The 7,046-nt window shown below is 32.9% G+C and overlaps 1 long non-coding RNA gene across 1 annotated transcript; it reads left to right on the plus strand.

Annotated features, from left to right (window-relative positions):
* The first annotated feature begins 234 nt into the window (after window positions 1–234).
* LOC127705080 (uncharacterized) lies at window positions 235–6,686 on the plus strand. The gene is made up of 3 exons (XR_007983630.1): window positions 235–450; window positions 5,226–5,353; window positions 6,322–6,686. It is a non-coding gene; the product is annotated as an uncharacterized LOC127705080 (long non-coding RNA).
* Window positions 6,687–7,046: the final 360 nt, after the last annotated feature.

Here is a 7,046-nt window from a genome sequence, read left to right on the forward strand (position 1 = left end):
TTCGATGTAAAATATGTAAAATATTGCCACTATGCAAATAACACGATGTAAGGTAATGCCCACTCAGATTAACATCATTAACTTTCATTTTGTTCTCTCGGTTTGACTGTTGATTAAAGAAGGTAGAAAGTTAATACGGTTCATTTTCAGGTTTGAATTACAACGTATGCACATAATTACAAAATTAAACGATACATACCTTGGTAAAAGTTGAAGTTTAATTTGAATTCTATGTAGTCATAGAATCACTGAAGTGATCAGATGAGAAGCACTGCGCAACCGCAACCTCAGTCTTCAAAGATACAATTTTTTTGATGATGAAAGCCAAGTGGTACTCTACCAATAGCATAAGCCTTAAACTACACAGCTGTAGGGAGGGTGGCGGCATCTGATCACTTCAGTGATTCTTTGACTACACAGAATTCAAATTAAACTTCAACTTTAACCAAGGTAAGTATCATTTAATTCAGTAATTCTATTACGTCATATCACTTCCGCAATCAGATGAGATTTTAAAGCACACTCAAAAAATTTCAATAGTAACTTTTATATATATAAATGTAAACCAATCAGTTATTCAAAACATTTACAATTTTATTATTCCTTTGTTATAAAAAGATGCAAAAGTATTCACATTTTTCCAACCCGCTTTACTCATGATATCAGCTAAAGAAACATTGTACAGTTTAGCTTTATAAGACATATGGATTCTTATATCCTGGTCTAGACTGTTTTAATAAAACATCTAAATGAAAAACAAATTCATCCCTCAATTTTTCCATACAGTCAACACTTCAAAACTTCAGTGTTTGTACACAGTAGCATTTGTTGATGCTATCAACATAACGAGCTTCAAAGTCACTTCTTGTAAAGTTAACATATATACAGGTGAAAGCTTTCTCAAGTAATTCAAAACTTATGATACATCCCATATACAAATGTTCTTAGATTTTGTTGGTCTAAGATTATAAACTCCTTTCATAAATCTGACTACTAGAGGATGTGCTCCTACAAGGACATTTTCTATAACTAAACCAAGAGCAGAAAGAGCAGATCTTGCTGTATTTATGGAACTGTAGCCAAGATCATTTTCAAATAAAATAGTCAAAAAATCTAGCACTATATTTATAGAAATTTGAACTTCACTAATTTTCTTTTCACGACAGTAAGAAAACCACATTTTGACAAATACTTTGTACTGTTTTTAGTGCTTTTTCTCCAAGAGCATTACATGATGCTGGAAGTTTTTGTCAATATTCCTCTGTCAATAAACTGTTTCCTGATAAATGCCATATCATGAAATTCAATGTTTCGTTTAATGGATCGACAGTGTCCTTGTAAGGAAGAGTCAGTAGATTTTTCCTTGCCAAAATCAATATGGGTGTATCGATTAACATCTGCATCACCAGAGTAAACCATGCTTGAGTCAGCCATAACGGCGCTACTAAAAACACTGTTGTCTTGTCTTTCAAGATCTTCTGTACACATCTTCCTAATAAACTGAAAGGAGGAAATAAATAACATTTAAAATCAATCCAGTCTATGGAAAAAGCATCTATAAAATTAGCATCAGGGTCAGGTTTCCATGAACAAAACCTTTTCAATTGTGAGTTGAGGCGAGATGCAAATAAATCAATTTGGGGTTCACCCCACAGTTCACATATATCACAAAAAATTTCTTTGTTTAACTGCCATTCGACTTGATCATTGAACTTTCTAGATTCAGCATCTGCAATAGTATTTTCAGTTCCAGCAATGTGGTTAGCAGTGAGCCAAACTGTTTCTTAGCCCAAAACCAAATAGATTTTGCAATAGAGTTACATTATATTGACTTGATTCCATCCATTTTATTGACATAGCTTACTGCTGTAGTATTGTCAGTTAATATTTTCACATGTGTAAAACATTTTAATTGAGATTCAAATGATTTGAAACCATTCAAAATTGCAAGTAATTCTATATAATTAATGTGATATTTTTGTTCATCAGGGGCCCATCTACCAACTGTTTTGTTGTCATTAAGTACTGCTCCCCAGCCAGAAAGTGAAGCATCAGATTGTAAAATAACTTGTGGATTAACTCTGTCCAAAACTCTGGACTGTATAAATATTACTTGACCACCAATATATTTCTTTTTTCATTTTATCAGTTATTTCCATATTGACATCAAAATTGCCCTTTGCCATTTTTAAGGCATGTATTTTTTCTATTTTGATATCTCTGTAATATAGTTGACAATAAACAACAGCAGAAAAACTTGAGATTATCAAGCTTATAAAACTAGCAACTTCTCTTATTTTAGAATTTTGTCTTGAAAGCAATTTATGACTTTCTTCATGTATCAGTTCTTTTTTATTTTGTGTTAAAGGGACAATCATTTTTCAGAGTCTATCAAAAACCCTAATTATTGAATTTTCTTTGTAGGTATAAGAATAGATTTTTTCTCGCGTACTATGAATCCCAAATCAGAAACCAATTTTACAGTATCTTGGATATTTAGACTAAACTCTCCAATTGTATCTCCTATCAATAAAGAATCATCAATATAACCTATATTGATATGACCAGATCTCCGGAGTGTAGCATATACAACTTTCATAAGTTTTGTAAATAAACGTGGTGCACTTGCCAACCTATTTAGTAAGCAAGTGTATTGATAAATAGAGCCTTTCCAAATAAATCTCAAATATTTTTGATATTGCTCACCAATGGGCACTGAATAATATGCATGGCGAAGATCGACACTAGCCATGTAACAGTTTTGTTTTATCAAATTTAATGCCATTTCAAAAGTGTCCATTTTAAAATAATGATACTCTACATGTTCATTTAACTTTTTTAAATTTAGTTTCATCCGATATTCACCATCCTTTTCAGGTGTCACAAATATTGGTGAAATATATTCTCCATCAATAGATTTTACCTTTTCAATTACTTTGATATTCAATAAATTTTGAATTTCTGCATCTATTATTCTAGTATTATTATTATTTGCTGGATTTTGAATAGGATTTATACCATCAATAAACTCAATGGGACATTTATGAGCAATATCTAAAATATTACTATCTGAAGTAATTTCTTCCCATTTATTTATAAAAATTTTTATCTACCTGCTACAAAATTAATACTCACAACATCAGGTTTTAGTATCTGTATTTGTTGTGAGAGTTTTTTGATTTTCCAGTCTTATCTGAGCCTGTACGAGATGCTCTACCACGGCCTATACCTCTACGACGGCCAGTGCCTCTACCAGAGATCCTGAAATACCAAGTTCTACGACCGCCTCTAAAGCCACGGTTGAAGCCACCCCTTCCTCTAATTTTATTTGATATTCTACTGTACTTGCCAATATCATCAACAGTTTTGACCACATCGCCACCAAACAAGTTTTTATCATAAGCGACACTAGCATTCAGCAAAATTTAATGTCCATATTCAAAAATAATATCATATTTCATAAGAGTTCTTCTCATTAAGCATACCAATCTGTTTGCATACCCCATCAGAGCGAGTGAATCCATACAGTCGTCTAACATATTACTATGCTCAGTACACTCCTCTTTCTCCAACATTATATTTAATTTATTTATTACTTTGGCCATTACAGTAGCTGTCTTCACAACTACAGACTGGATAGTTTTCATTTTATTATCAACTGTTTTTGTCTTATGGCTTAAAATATCCCAAATAACCTGGTCAGTTTGAACAGTAACGAGACCGTCACAATTCTGGAAGTTTCTCATCCTTCATGGTATCAACCCTGCTGTTGGTTTTAATCTGTTCCGACCTAATCTGCTTGAGAACATCAAGCATTTCATTATTATTATTAGCATCACCACTGACACTAGTCTTAGTTTTAGAACTAGACGGCGTACTCGAGGAAGGGACTTAGCCTGAGCAGCAGACTTGGACGAAGCTTTGGAAGTTTTAGACCTAGTTTTACACTCTTTGGGTTTATCAAAGAGTAATGCATCTTCATCATCTAGTCGTAAAAAGTCATCGTCTATACAAGTTGCCTTCTTATCAGGAGTTTTCTCTGACTTTTTGTCTCCACGAGTCTGAATCATGGCGTCCACCTTTGTTTACTTTATAATAGAAATCTCAAACCCAAACGAGATTGAAAATAAATACTATAGAATTTATAAACTAGATTTAATCACATGAAATCTTCAATAAATTTATTAATTAACTTCCTCGAAGTCATATAAATAAATAACAAATCAATTTACGAGGTTGCAATACAAGGTTACTAACACACGTCAGTAACCAACGAAAGTTGACAGTACACTGAGGTTGCGGTTGCGCAGTGCTTCTCATATGATTGCGGAAGTGATATGACGTAATAGAATTAACATTAACGATTTTATCAACAATTTTGACTGTGATAGTTTTGATTATTTCATATAATTCATACAAACTTCAACATCAACTGTATATGTTTGATGAAAGTCATTGGATTCGAATATGTAAAAAGACTTCGAATTAAACGTTTATATAACTTATCAGATATGGCTATGCCCCCATTGATTGCGCATGTGACATATATAGCCAAAAGGAATATAAAGATATGAATTAAGTTTGTACTGAAGATTTTCGTTTCGATATTTTCATTGTTGCTAGAAGGTTTTAAACGATAAGCAGCAAGACCGAGGAGATTTTCTAATCGGTATTTCTAATATATAACGAATTAAACAAATTCGTATACACGACAAATTCAAAAACAAATGCATTTTGCTTTGTAGTTTGTAATTCAGTGGTTTTCGCTGTCTATCATATTTGTTTTTAGTTTATAGTTGTTTTTTCGTTTGAATTATTTTACATTTTGTCACTTACGTCGGGGCCTTTTATAGCTTGAGGTACGGTATGGGTTTGCTTATTGTTGAAGACCGTACGATGAAAAGTAAAATCAATAAAAATACCGAACTCCAAGGAGTTGCTTACATCGGCAATCATACCATATTTTATTATTTATATTCATTGACATTCAAGTACATATGCTTTGATAATTACTGAATTTATTTATAGATAATGCATATTTTAGGGATTTTCTTATTGTACAACATACCAAAGGGTGTCAGGATTGTTCAAATGAAAGACCGTCAGTAGGGAGGTCTTTCTTTGGTCAATCTTGACATCCGGAGGTGTGCTATATGACAATATAAACCTAAAAATCTGCATTATCTGTTACTCTAATGTGGAAAATAATTTTCTTATGCGTATAGGTATAACGACGCACAAAGACAGAATTGTGAAGTGAAATAAAACTCACTTATATAAACGGTAGTAACCACTGTCCAGTTGAATCAAAGATTATTAAATGCATGAAGCAAGAAACGAAACGATTGGTTCAGTAAGTAATCTATTATATCAATTTTATAAAAGAGGGTGCCAAGTTTTTTCTCTGGTTTCATGAAGTTTACACCGCGGAAAAGCAAATTATATTTTACAAAATTTAAACTTATTCAAAATAATTGTTTTCTCTTTTTTGCATGGCAATGCATTTGTTTTAATCTAAAATCAGAATCAGAATAAAATATTATTTCATTTCATCTCATAAGTCGAAAATACACTGACAACGCCATGGCTAAGAAAGAAAATGACCAACAGCCAAACAACAGACTGAGTACACAAAACACAACATAGAACACCAAAGACTGAGGATTACGAACCCCACCAAAATTGAGTATGATCTCAGGTGCTAAGGGTAAGCAGATCCTGCTCCACATGTGGCACACGTCGTGTTGCTCATGTTAGTACAAACCTTCTGATAAGTCTAATTCGGTAGGTCACATTCGGGGGAAAGGGGACGGGATTAAAGTTACGACAATGCGAAACAGATATTTCATAACGATCAACCAACTCGTGATGGCGTTCGTAAATTTTCAAAGGATTGACTTCAACTTTGCCACTTGAAATTCTTTGTTCAATTGCTTCCTCATGAGCAGCAACCCTCTATCAAGGCAATTATGATAGGAAATACAAGCCTTGGAATATCGTATCTACTGGGAGATATATGCTCCGTATGCAGGTGCTGCTTGAGTGTTGTTACATAGAAATGGAAGTTCCCAATTGGGAAGCTGAAATCATCATTTTTGTCGTAAAGTTTTGTTTTCAATCGACCCTCATTGTCAATTTCTAGATGTAAGTCAAGACATGAGGCAGATTTAACTGTATCTGTTATATCCTTTATCTCAAGTTTGATGGGATAGATGTGTTCAACATAATCACCAAATCTTAAATTATTTAGTGAGAGACATCATCTATATAGCGGAAAGTGAAGATAACAGATACCTCTTACTTCTTTTCTTTCTTCCTTAGAAGTTCCTGTTTGAAGTTAGCCTCAAATGAACAGAGAACGAGTTGACAAGAAGAGGAGCACAGCTGGTTTATATGGGAATACCAATTATTTGTTGAAAAACACGTCCTGCAAACATAACAAATATGTTGTCCAAAAAAAATCAAGTATCTTGATAATGACAGTTTCAGAGAACTTTTTGTTTGAATCAGAGTGATTTTTCACGAAGTAGGATTTATCCCTCCATAAGACAAGATACTTGTATCTACCTTGGCCATTCTTTTTAGTGAAGGAAAAAAAAAAACAAACAAAAAAAACAGGACCAACTCTTTTAATTAGTCTTTTAAAGAATATTTAAGATGAAAAATTGTACAGAAAACCCCCAATTTGCAACAACACAAGATTGCTTTCAAATGATTTAATAAATGTTTTAACAAACTGAAGTTCGCTTTTTAAGTGGGGAAAATAATGACCTTACACAGGTCACTATCTTATACCTTGAAGTACATGTCATTGAAACTTGGTATCGTCCAGGTTGATTCTTCAAAACAATAACCTAGTGTTCTAAAAAGAAACAAATCTATATCAGAACACTGGGAAAAATTACCAAAAAAAAAAAAAAAAAAGAAAGAACAAATTCATAAAGGAGTCGGTATACGTGTATGACAAATGTTCGCAAAGACGAATTCTCCTAGAAAAGAGCAAGGACTGCAATTAAGAATTGGTAAATGTTAAAAAAGAGAAATAA

Source organism: Mytilus californianus, unplaced genomic scaffold (assembly GCF_021869535.1).
Source record: "Mytilus californianus isolate M0D057914Y unplaced genomic scaffold, xbMytCali1.0.p SCAF_6, whole genome shotgun sequence".
Lineage (NCBI taxonomy): Eukaryota > Metazoa > Mollusca > Bivalvia > Mytilida > Mytilidae > Mytilus > Mytilus californianus.